This window comes from Eutrema salsugineum, unplaced genomic scaffold (assembly GCF_000478725.1).
Source record: "Eutrema salsugineum unplaced genomic scaffold, Eutsalg1_0 scaffold_5, whole genome shotgun sequence".
Lineage (NCBI taxonomy): Eukaryota > Viridiplantae > Streptophyta > Magnoliopsida > Brassicales > Brassicaceae > Eutrema > Eutrema salsugineum.
Window position 1 is genome coordinate 1,392,721 of NW_006256612.1, and position 13,423 is coordinate 1,406,143.

The window sequence follows — 13,423 nt, forward strand, 5'->3', positions numbered from 1 at the left end:
ACATTATTTGTTTTCATTAATTCTTATAATAGATTCTAATGAAAATATTTTTCAGGAACGCTACTGACGATGCGAGAAATCGGAAGAACGTTCCGCACACCTCCGGCCAGATTCCTTTTGCCGGAAGACGGCTTATGATGGTAAGTAAATTAAAATTACTAATTTTTTTGTTTTCAAATAATTAACCCTTATTTGTCGATACTAATTTTTTCATTTTGATTTTGTAGGTCGAAGATAACGGAGGAGAACTTCCTCCGATGACAAAGGTTTTCGCCGAGACGCATAAGAAGCGGAACGGCGAATTCACGGATCCTCGGGCGGAGGAGATCTACAACGCCGCCTGTGCGGCGATCGAGGAGCGACAGACGCAGCTGACTCAGCAGGCGCGTCAAACTTCTCTCGGAGGTAGCTCGGTCCAATCGACCCCGGCGCTGACGGTGGCGGAGATGGACCAGATTTTTGAAGAGGTAAATTTAATTACTATATTTAATTAATGTAACTTTAGTTTTAAATTGAATTTCTAACCATAATGTTTTTAAATATTTGTAGGTTGCCCCAAAGAAAAAGGGGCGGGTATTAGGAATGGGGTCCATCCGTGATATCCTGAGAGCTACGACGACTAGTCACGTCCGGGTCTCGGATCCGGTTATCCGCCAGGAGATCGATCAGATGCGGACCCGTTACGAGACGAGGATCGACCAGCTCTACAGTCTCTTCGAGATCATGGGAGCCGACAACCCGGTGCTCATGGTGCAGTTGGAGAAGCTGCGGGCTGATGGGGTTGTCGGATCGTCTGCCGCCGGGTCATCCACTAGGACGCAACCGCCGGTGCAGACGGACGAAGAGATGTTCTGATCTCTCGGGGTTGAGCCGGAGATCAGGCGCCGGCGGAAGCATCAAACCGAAGACCCGGCAAGGAACACGTCCAGGACGATGGGGAGGAGGCCGGTGACGGGATCGACGATATAGATTTAGATTTAGATTTAGAGCTGTAGGGTTTTTATGTAAATTACAATTAATTTTAATTTGAAATTTTAATTTCAATTTTTAATAAATTTTAAATTGTAAATTATTTTTTTTTAATTTAAATTTTAATTCGAATTAATTTTTTTTTAATTTTCAATTATATTAAACGTCGTATAATCGTCGTAATATCTTTATTTAAAACCGTCGTACACTCGTCGTAAATATTACGACGAATTTACGACCAAAATGTACGACGACAAATACGACGATTATACGTCCGTGCTTTACGACAATTTTACGACGAAATGATTAAATACTTTACGATTGATTTACGACGATTTTTGCGTCGTACATTTAACGAAGATCTTACGTCGACCATTAACGACCACTTAACGACGGTCCAGGCAAAGACCAAGTCGACGCAATTTGATGTAAACTTGTCGTAAACTGTACGACGCATTTACGACGATTTAGTTTCCCTCGATGTTACGAAGAAATGAAACCGTCGTATATTATACGACAATTTTACGACGATTTGTCTATTACGACGATGACTTTACGACGATTTTGAAATCATCGGTAGTTCGACGTAATAGCCCTATTACGACGAAATAACGACCATTTTGGCCGTTGTAAAATGATGTTTTTCTTGTAGTGCTTGTCGATATTCACATATCAACACATTGTGTGCACCAGATGACAGTGATAACAACACGGAGTGAAGATATATATGAAGATGGAAACTTCAGACAGAGATTATGGACTAGTGAAACTATTGACGCAAAAATTCATAATTGAGGATGAAGCTCATGTTAAAGATCATTGCATGACACTTCCACGGACTTTTCTAGTCTAAACTGTAAACGAGACCAAACTTAATCTCAAGTGGGACACTGAAGTCAATGTCTTTAAAAATGAGTAGGATACTGAAGTTTTGATATCAAAATATCGACATTTACAAACTGTTGTCTGTTGGCATTTTGCCATGCAGTGTACAATTTGGAGGTTCAACCAATGAATATGTTATCACTACAAGAGATAAGGCAGATAACATCACTTATAAAGTGTCAAAAATATAAATGATGCTAACTAGAATCACTTGCTAAAAATTGACATTACATATGTAATTTTACATCAATTATATTAATTGATTTCATATTAAATTGATTAACATAAACTAAAATAAAACTGATACAAGTCAATCTTAATTTATGTCACTTTTTATAAACTGACACAAATATATGAGTTCATATCATTTCAAGAACTGATGTATTTAGTATTTATTTTTAGCATCACTAAACAAAGGGAAAACAACATATTTCCCCACTATACTTTCATATTAGCGCAGATCCACCCCAAGTTTGAGGGTCGTATTATTTCTCCCTCTGACAAAAGTTCTCATCCTAATTCCTCTCGTACTTAAATTTTCCATCCCGTTTCCCCCTAAAATGAAACTTTTAATCCTAATTTCCCCCGAACGATGGTTAATATTGGTTTACTGTTACCAAATAATACTTAATCATTTTTAATCGATCTAAACCAGACTGTGACCCGAAGTAAACCTCTAAACCATAATTTGACCCGATTAATATGTCTAAACCATTATTTAACCTGCTAACTAGAAATTGAACTGGAACCCAGAAAAAAAAAACCCCAAATCAAAAGAAGGTCAAAATCCCCAATTCCTCTAAGAACCCTAGAAACACGAAAAATTCCCATATTGAATCACCAATCTCTCACCCGAGGAATATCGCACTTGAAGCATCGCGAAAGGTATGTGGAAGCAACTAGTTTTTCGATTTCCTTTTGCGATAAGGGGTTTTGGGAATCGTTTTTGTGAACTCAATTTTGGGAATTCGATTTTGGAAATTCTGTTTGGGGAATTCAGGTGTTTTAATGTGTTCATATGCAGGTTGTTCTATCTGGAGAATGTCGCTTGTGGAGTAGCATAATGTGCGTGATTTCGTGGAATACCATCCACCGGATGTTGATTCTGATGGTGAAGACCGTCGTGAGCGTCACGACTATGACATTGAGGAAGCCTTAGTCCAGTTTGTTGAGGAGCCTCCAATCAGGCACAACGTGCACCCAGAGTCTGATGATGAAGAAAACGAAGGTCAGAGAGAAAGAAGGCGTTGCCATATCAGAAAAGGTAATGGTCGTTTATTCAAAGGACAACTCTTCATGAATAATATAGCGTTTAAGGAGGCTGTATTGGACCATGCTTTGAGAAATTGTCGGAATATAGATCAGTATAAGTATGATAAGACTAGGGTTGCGTTTCATTGTCTGGGTGAAGGTTGTGATTGGCGCATATATTGCTCAGTTTCTAAGAATAGTAACAGGTGGCAGGTTACAGTTTTTGTATCAGTTCATAGCTGTGTTCCGAATGGTCAGCAAAAGCTGTTAAAAGCCCATGTCATTGCCCGTTTATTCGTTAATAAGATCCGTGAAGAACAAGAGTACAATTGATTATGGAGAAGTGGAGGATAGCTGTGACAAGAAACCAATGCCATCATGGTAGGAATAAGGCATTAAGATGGATTGAGAAGGAGTATGCAGAGCAGTTTGTACGTTTACGTGATTATGCGGATGAGATTGGGCATTCAAACCCTGGTTCTTCGGTGGAAGTCGACTGTATTCCAAAGGTGTTATGTTTGTTTCGACAACCTTAGGAGATCATGGAAAGCACATTGTCGGCCTCTTATAAGAGTTGATAGATGCTTCTTGAAATCAGTTCAGAATGGTGAGTTGTTTGTGGCTAGTGGGAGAGATGCTGATAACAGCATATATCCAATCGCATGGGCTGTAGTTCAAAAAGAAAACACAAACAACTGAGCATGGTCTTTTCGTATGATAAAGGTGGATTTGGGACTTGGATATGGAGATGGAGATGGATATATTTTGGTGTCTGGCCGTCAAAAGGTAATGTTTTCTTTCGTTTCTAATGTTTTATTACTTATGATTAGTTTTGTTCACTTTTTTTTTTGCTATTGTAGGGTTTGATCACTGCTGTCAAGGAAGAACTACCTATGATAAAACATAGAATGTGTGTGAGACACATTTACATGAATGTGAAGTCCCGACATGCTAAGATGCCGGAGCTGAAGACGATGATTTGGCATCTCGCTTGGAGCTACAACTTAGCAGAGTACAACGAAAATTTGAAAAAAATTGAGCTGTATGATGCAGCTCTCTATGCTGATGTGATGTGTACTAAGCCAGAGACTTGGTGCAGAGCATTCTACAAGCTTTGCCCATATTGTGAGAATGTGGAAAACAACACTATAGAATCGTAGTCAAGTGAGGACTTGAAAGTCAACACTATGTGGTCAAGTGGTTTAAGACAGAAACGTGGAGGAATTTGTACAGAAATGGAATTGTTCCAGTTAGAGGTGCTCGGTTTTGGCCAGTTGGAGATGAACAACCAATAGTTCAACCTGTGGTGCCAGACATGCCTGGAAGGAATAAGGCTACTAAAGCAGATAAAAAAAAGGAAGAAAGGAGTGAATGAATCTCCAACAAAGAAAAAAATAAGTTATTGAAGAGGGTAATGCATAAGTTATTGAATCTCCAACAAAAGGAGTGAATGAATCTCCAACAAAAAATGTGGAACTGCTAATCATAACTCCCGTTTTCACAATAAGAAGAAGAATGAGAAACCATCTCAGGTTTGTGTATTCTTCTTTCTTTGTAGACATCTAGATTGTTCACTATTGTTTTGGTTATGGAGATATGTTCTTTGATTTTGCAGGCTGTATCTGAAGCACCATCATCATCCCAAGTTGAATCTTCACAAGGAATCCTCACCCAAGTTGATTGAAGTACCATCATTTGCGGTTTTTTGGACCTTCATAAGGAATCCTCTCTTTTGCGGCTGTGTGGACCTGTTTTAGTCTTCTTTAACGCTGTCTTTTGGACCACTTTTTTAGATGTTTTATGCTTGTTTTATGCCAGTTTTTTGGACCTATAATCTACTTTAAAGGCAGTATTTGAACAAGTTGCAGTATGTTTTCAACCTCCTTGTAAGCACATTTAAGGTTTTAATGTTTCATACTCTTTTCAATAACAACAAATTGTAAATCATTCATGTTTTTCATTCAATAAAAAAAAACCTGCAATGACACAAAATAGACTCATTCTTGACATGGAAAGAAACAAGGGATACAATGATCACATACCACCAACAAGGACTCAACCTAAAACCTTACTACAATCTAAAATGATCACACATCCTTAGGCATACAAGAAACAACATCTTCTTCATCTCGGTTTTGGCTTGAACTAGCACTTCTTCCACTCTTTCCAAAATCTCTTTCTATATCTTCATATGGAGCTTCTCAAATTTCTCTCTCTCGGCTTCCATGGAATGTGTTGTGAATTGTCTCAACTCTTGTTCAAGACTTTCAGTTCTTATCGCCAATGCCTCTAACTCATTCAACAAAGCTTCAGCAATCCACTTAAACGTGTGATTATCATTGACAAGCTATAAAAGTACCAAAATATGACAACCAAATGAGAATCAGTTCAACCAAATTGATATTAACAACAACAGATACAAACATGGCAAAAGCATACCTTTTGTTCGACCGCAACAGCACACCGGAAGTATCTCCAGTATGGATTTCCATCGGATTTTGACATTTTGGTCACAATCGATTCTCCAAACCAACATCTATTTGGAACTCCCACAAATCGTCCTCTTCTACGACCAACTGATGTCCCAGTCGAAGCTCCAGACGCATTGCTCATCTTTAAATTCGGAAAGAATTTCTTGCTCAAATCAAAGAGAATCGGGATTTCGCAGGAAAAAATTAGGGTTCATTCGAACCTAGATTTGGATTTGGGGATTTAAAATCGAGTTTGGGTCGGGATGGAACCGGGTCATGATTGAGATCGGGTCGGGATCAGGATTGGGTTGGGATCAGGATCGGGTTGGATTCAAAATCAAGATCGGGTTTTAATTTCAGTTTAGTAACCGATGAAAATGGTTTTGGTGGTCTACTATCGGGTTAAGGTCTCAAACCATCAAAATCGACTAAAAGGGGGAAACAGGATGAAAGGTTTATGTATGGGGGGAAATAGGATGAGAACTTTTGTCGAAGGGGGAAATAATACGATCCTCAAACTTGGGGTGGATTTGCGCCAATATGAAAGTATAGTGGGGGAATATGTCGTCTTCCCCTAAACAAATGATGTAAAGTTTTGTATCAACAAAAATTGATACAAATAGTGTTATTCATATTGTCCCACATCGATAACAATAGAAGAAGATGTTTGATTAGTTGACTTATAAATAGAAGGACTTTTCCTTACTTAATCAATTTAATCGACTACAATGCTTTATTAATAGCAGATAATTGGCTGTTAAAACACATAATAAACTTACCAAATAAAAAATTAAAAAAAAATAATTTATTATTAAATTTTTATGCAAATATTTGTGTTACTAATCGTTTAAATTTGACAAACATTTATTTAATCCCAAAAACAGAACGGCCTACGCGAATGACTGAGTTGCGGCTTACGATTGAAATAATTATTACTGGCTCTAATATCAGAAACACAATCAGCCTTTGTGGCAAGACGGTTGATCTCAGACAATATCCTTATAGCACAAGAGATGTTCTGTGGTCTACGAACCAATAAATCATGCAAAAGTAATTATATGGCAATCAAAACGGATATGAATTAAGCCTACGATCAAGTTGAATGGACATTTATAGAGGACCTCTTGAGACGACCAGGCTTTACAGAAAAATGGATTATATGGATGATATGGTGTATTACCTCAGTAAAAATATAGAGTTCTTCTAAATGGTCAACCGAAGGGCTAAATAATTCTGAAACAAGGTCTACGCCAAGGGGACTTTTTATCCCCATACTTATTTATTTTATGTACGGAAGTCTTAATAGCGAATATCAAGAAGGCCGAAGAGGAAAAGCTATTAACCGGTCTAAAGATTGCACGGGCAATCCCTTCAGTTTCACACTTGCATTTTGCAGATGATAGCCTATTCTTCTATAAAGCAAATAAAGAATAATGCTAGAAGATGTTGGCCATACTGAAACAGTATGAAAGTGTTTCGGGACAACAAATTAACTTTGATAAATTTTTTATTCAATTCGGTCACACGGTCACATAACAAATTAAAAATGAGATGAGGCAGATTATAGGAATTTCTAGAGACGGAGGGACGGGATCCTATCTTGGTATCCCAGAAAGTTTAGATGGCACCAAGACTAAGATATTTAATTTTGTAGCAGAGAGACAAAACGATCGAGTAAATAGCTGGACATCACGTTTGTTGTCAAAAGAGGGTAAAGAAGTTCTAATTAAATCGGTAGCATCTGCGATGCCAACTTTTGTCATGTCTTGCTTCCGGTTGCCCAAAGCCACAACAAAAAAGTTAACTAATGCAACGGCATGATACTGGTGGAGTTCAGATGGACACAATCGTGGTATGCACTAGATAGCGTGGAAAAAGATGTGTAAAAACAAAACTGAAGGAGGAATAGGTTTTTGTAATGTGGAGGACTTTAACACAGCTTTATTGGCAAAAAAACTATGGAGGCTCGTCGATAGACCAACGTTCGCCCGGATCTTTAAAGGACAATATTTTCAGAACACGAGTCCTTTGGACCTAGTGAGATCTTACTCATCGTCTTATGGATGGCCAAGTATTCTCTCGGCTCGATCTGGAATGGTTAATAAATGAGTAATTAAAAGAGTTGGTTCAGGATGTTCTATTTCTGTCTGGAATGATCCATAAATACCTTCTTTTCGCCCGAGACCAGCCACTTGTAAGGGTATTAGTTATTACCCAAATCTTATGGTCAATCATCTGATTGATCTAGTGACAAAATCATGGAATTTGGGACTGCTGTTGGCAATCATTGACCTAGGGGATGTAGAAATTATTCGGGGAATTTTCATTAGTAGCTCGTATATGCCAGACCAATTAGGATGGCATTTCACAAAATCTGGACGATATACGGTAAAATCTGGGTATAAGACTGAGCGGGATCACCCTGAGGGAGACTTGGTGGTTTCATTCGGTCCAGACATAAAGGCACTACAAGCACACACTTGGAAATTGAAATGTGCACCAAAATTAAGGCATTTTATTTGGCAAGCTCTATCTGGGTGCCTTTCGGTATCAGCTAGATTACATACTCAGGAAATACAATGCGACACACAATATGCACGGTGTGGAGCGGAGGAAGAATCAATTAATCATGTTCTGTTTGAATGCTCTCCGGCCTTACAAACATGGGCATTATCCCAAATTCCATACCCCCTGAGATTTTCCCGAGGTCATCATTTTATTTAAATTTTGATCATCTTGTCTGGAGAATTCCACAAGAGGCGAAAAATACAGACTATCCTTAGATTGTATGGTACATATGGAAGGCGTGGAATGAAAAAATATATTCGAACAAAGACATAGATCCACAGGCCAGATTAAAAATATCGGAAACAGAAAAGACTTTGTGGGAGGAGGCCCAAAAGGAGGGACAAGATCCACCCACCACAGATATTTGCAATGCTTAATGCTTATCATCACACACACCCTACGAGGGTTGGTGGTGTTATCTTGATGGCTCTTGAAAAGATATGGATTCCTTTGCGGGACTTGGATGGTATTATTTTAGGGAATGAGTTACGGAAAAAATAATGGGAGCACAGAAGGTAAGACGGAGTCTTACTTCTCTACATGTGATAACACCTGATTTTGACCATTTTTATGGATCACTTTCAATATCTTATGCAGGTGTTTTAAATCAGTTTTAAAGGTTTTATAAGTGTTTTCCATGTTTTGGAGTTTTAAAAAGCTTTTCAGGAATCTTGGAGTTTTGGACTGCATTTTGGAGCAAAAGTACATTTTTGGATAAATTCAGACCATCAGAAGTTTGGAAACCAACGAAGACCTTCTCACAGTCTGATCACCCCCAAATTTGGAGACAATATAGAGGAGATAACCAGCTTTCCAACACAGTTATAATCAAAGCAATCCAATGGTTAGATCTCCAGATATCATCAATGCACTAAAGACTAATCAACACAAGTCCAGTCAAGGACAGAAGCATTCACCCGTGGCCAAGCTTGCTCCCACCGCGGCTCAGGTCCTTTCACCCCCAGTGGACCTATGTCCGAACCTTATGAGCACAACTAAGGCACAAGACACTTCCTGCACGCATTTTACAAGTCCTAGACGCCTAAACTTGGAGAAACACTATAAATACTCATTTTTAAGTCTTTTGTAAGAGAGCCTCTTTCTTCTCTTTGAGAGAGAACTCAATTGTAGTTTTAGGTTTTATTTTTATGCATTTGTAGAAGCTTTTCATCACCACTCTGTCTTCAATAAGAGAAGTTTTTCTGTAACTTTTGTTTCTTTACTTTTCTTCTTTCTAAGTTCTTAAACCAATGATGATGTCTAACTCAGCCATATCTAAGTAGTTATCTAGTTGGGTTAAGGGGAAATCCTAAGGGATCCCGTGTTCGAATGACATCTAGGTTTTTAGGAAAATAGATTTCAATTTTTACATGATTCTCCCATTCATCCAAATCTCAAAGCGGTAACTCTGGATTGATCACCCAGAGTCCGATCCTAGGTTAAATCCGAGCCACGAGAGTGTTGTATCTGGGTTGCCTGAACTGGATCTTATGGACGTCACTGTCGTTGGAGACGAAAGCTACTTACGGAGGATACGTAAACCGAGATGGATTCCGATCTGCAATACATGATCTTGTTCTGGCATGAGAGCGAGAGTTAATTGCCATGAATGAGTGATTAGATGATTAGGGTTATAAGAGTTGGCTAATCTTACAAGTGTCTATCCTAGTTTCAGAGTCATAGAAAATCCTTGCCTAAATTCCTTGAGTTTTGGAACATGAACTCTAAAGATGAACCTTGAACCCAGCGCTGTTTTTCTTATTGTTTTCAAACTGATTTTTTTATTTCCAGCTTTTTAATTCTCTGCATAATTAGATTTAGTGACAAACCAAAACCTCTTTTTATTAGATTAGGTCTACAATTGTTTTTAGCATAAGTTGAAGTCCTCAACACACAAATCCATGTGGATTCGATCCTTAAGTACTACTGCGTTTGCTGTGCACTTGCAACTTGTCAAGGGTAAAACTTGTGTTACCCACTGCACCCACATCAACATGCAGAAATAGGGGCCCTCATATGGGTTATACATCGGATGCTTCTGAACCAGAAGACGGAAGCAGTTTTTGCAACAGACTGTTCGGAGACTGTTAAGATGGTGTATGCACCCGACGAATGACCAGTTTTCGCTCTACATTTGGAAGAGATCGGAAGAATGAAGGACAGCTTCAGCTTCTTCCTTCTAACACATATCCCACACACAAAGAATTCGAAGGCGGAGAATCTTGCAAGGAGCGCTCGTGTCCACCCTCAAGCAATCATTTTTGTAAACTCGGTACCACCGGTTTAATTAGCCAAACTGTTCTAGGTAGTTTAAGCTGTTGACAAAAAAAAATTGTTATATAAAACTTAAAAAATTTCTAGTTACTAACATCATTTGTGTTTATTGATACAAATATTTAGAATCAGTTCTCATAACTGAAACAAATATTAGTGTCGTTTATTATGCAAAGTTTAACATCATTTATTGTAAATGATACATGTTTATGTCAATTATTACAAATGATGAAAATAGTTAACATCAATAACTAAAATTGACACAAAATATTAGAGTCATCACTTCCAAAATCATTTATAAAAATGATGCAAATTAAATTCGTTTATGCCAATAAAAAACGATGTAAATTAATAAAATAAATGACATAACACACCTCCTTTCTAGTAGTGATCCATGTATATATACTTCGCATCGGAGCAAAAAGTATACGAAGAAGAAAAATAGTGAAATCTTATTTCAGATCCATCATTGTTTTTAAAAATAAAGGATATCTGAGATAAGATTTACTAGATCTATCATTGTGTGGAGGGCGAATTTGTTCTTACCTATTAGTAATAACAAAATAAAAAACTATGAATGAACCATTGAACCATTATATATTTTTATTGTACATTTTCATGTATAACTGCTAATTTATATAAAAGTTATCATTTTACAGTTGTGTCTTTTCGTTTTATTTTATTAATTGTACTATTTCATAAATAACAGCTGATTATCAAATATTGTTTTTATGAATGAACCATTGAACCATTGTGTCGTTCTAATTATTATTTTTAATTAATTGTACATTTTTATGTATAACTCTTAAGTTATATAAAGGTTATCATTCTATTGTTGTGTTTTTTCATTTTTTTATTAATTATACTATTCATATATAACCGCTGATTATCAAATGTTGTTTTTATGAATGAACCGTTGAACCATTGTGTCTTTCTAATTATTATTTGTTTTAATTAATTGTATATTTTCATGTATAACTGGTAATTTCTATAAAGTTTCTCATTCTACAGTTGTGTATTTTTGTTTTATTTTATTAATTGTATCATTCGTATATAACCGCTGACTATCAAAGGTTGCTTCTATGAATGAACCATTGAACCATTGTATATTTCTAATTACTCCCTCTGTTTCACAAAGATTGTCATTCTAACATTCTTCACACAAATTAAGAAATAAGATAAAAGGTCTTTTATACCCTTATTAATTTTTAGAAAATGACTCTTGGAATTATATTTATAATTAATTTTCTGAATTTATTGAGGTTAAAAATGGTATTTTATGTTAAAAATTACATTGGAATTCTAAAACGACATTCTTTTTGAAACAAAAAAAGAGTGTCAGAACGACATTCTTTGTGAAATGAAGGGAGTATTATTTTTTAATTAATTGTACATTTTCAAGTATAACTGCTAATTTATATAAAGTTTATCATTTTACGGTTGTGTCTTTTTGTTTTATTTTATTAATTGTACCATTTCATATATAATCTCTAATTATCAAAGGTTGCTTCTTTTAATATTTGTGTCTTTTCAAGATTATATATATATTTTGTATCATTCTTCATTATTTGTTTTATTGAACTTTTTATAATGCTTTCTTACTTTGAAAACAACATTTTATATATCAATTTATTGTTGATAAACTTCAAATTAACTTAAAATTCGATAATCAAAACATTGTTTATTTGCAAGCAATTATTACCGAAATGGTGTTAGAAAACAGATTTTTTAGTAGATGGTTAGCTATGAATAAAGAAAAATTTGAAATGAAAGATGAGAGATCTGCTCATTCTCCAAGAAAATATTTTTGGAACAAAGGTCAAAAATTTTGGATTAAACAAAAAAATGGTAATTCTCTTGGCAATTATTTTAGTAATCTTAAAACGAAAATAATATTTTTTTTCCCTATGTTTTATTTAGTTCTATTTTAATATTTTTTTAATTCTATTCAGCCATAAATAAAGAAAGACCTTGAATTGGAGGGTCTCACATCCTTTCAATATCCAGAAAAATATTTTTGGAAGAAAATTCAAAAAATTAGGACTAAACGGAAAAATGGTAATTCTTTTGACAAGTTTATCACTAATTTTAGGCAACATAGTATTTTTTCCTATGAGCTTATTAGTTATAGTTTAAAATCATATTTTTAATTTATTATTGAATATGCAAGTGTAACACTACTTTGGTTATATTATAATAATTATATAATTTATTTGACACAGGAAACATGATATACCAAAATATAATGGGGAATGAAGATGCACTTTCTAAAGTAGATTATGCAACTAATAGATTTGGATGTAAATTAAAAAAAAAAAGACAAAGAATAAGCTAATTTATGTGAAAGTGATGAAGATTTAGTCTTGAAAATAAGAAAATAAAAAAATCACAAAATAAATTTCAAGACAAAAGAAAAGAGAAGGTAGAAACAAAAAAAACCTACATCTATGAAGAAAATAAAGATATGAAAAACTATGAATGAACCATTTTATCTTTATTTTTTTTATTATTTTAATTAATTATTTTTTTGTGTATAACAGTTATTAATAAAAAAGGTTATTGTGTCTTTTTCATTTTTTGTAATTATACATTTTTTTGAAAAACTACGAATAAACCGTTGTCCTTCTATTAAATATTTTTTAATTGTATTTTTATGTATATACCTCCTTGCTATTGTATGACTATGTCTTTTGCTTTTAATGGTTATGTCTTCTGGTCATTTTTTTTATTGAAATATGTGTTGATTATTTAGTGAATATATGATTAAATTTTAATAGGAAACAAATGTTGGAGATTTAAGTGTTATGGTTATTTTGGTGAGTGATTAGAACTATTAAAGTTATGGTAAACATTCTATTTATCAAGCATATAATTCACCCGTTAAACGCCATAAAATTGAAGTATCTACTACAATTACAAGTTTTTCTAACACCATTGGCATAAGATCTATGAATCCACTATTTTTAAACAAAAAAAATTATTTATTCAATAGTATGATCAAATTT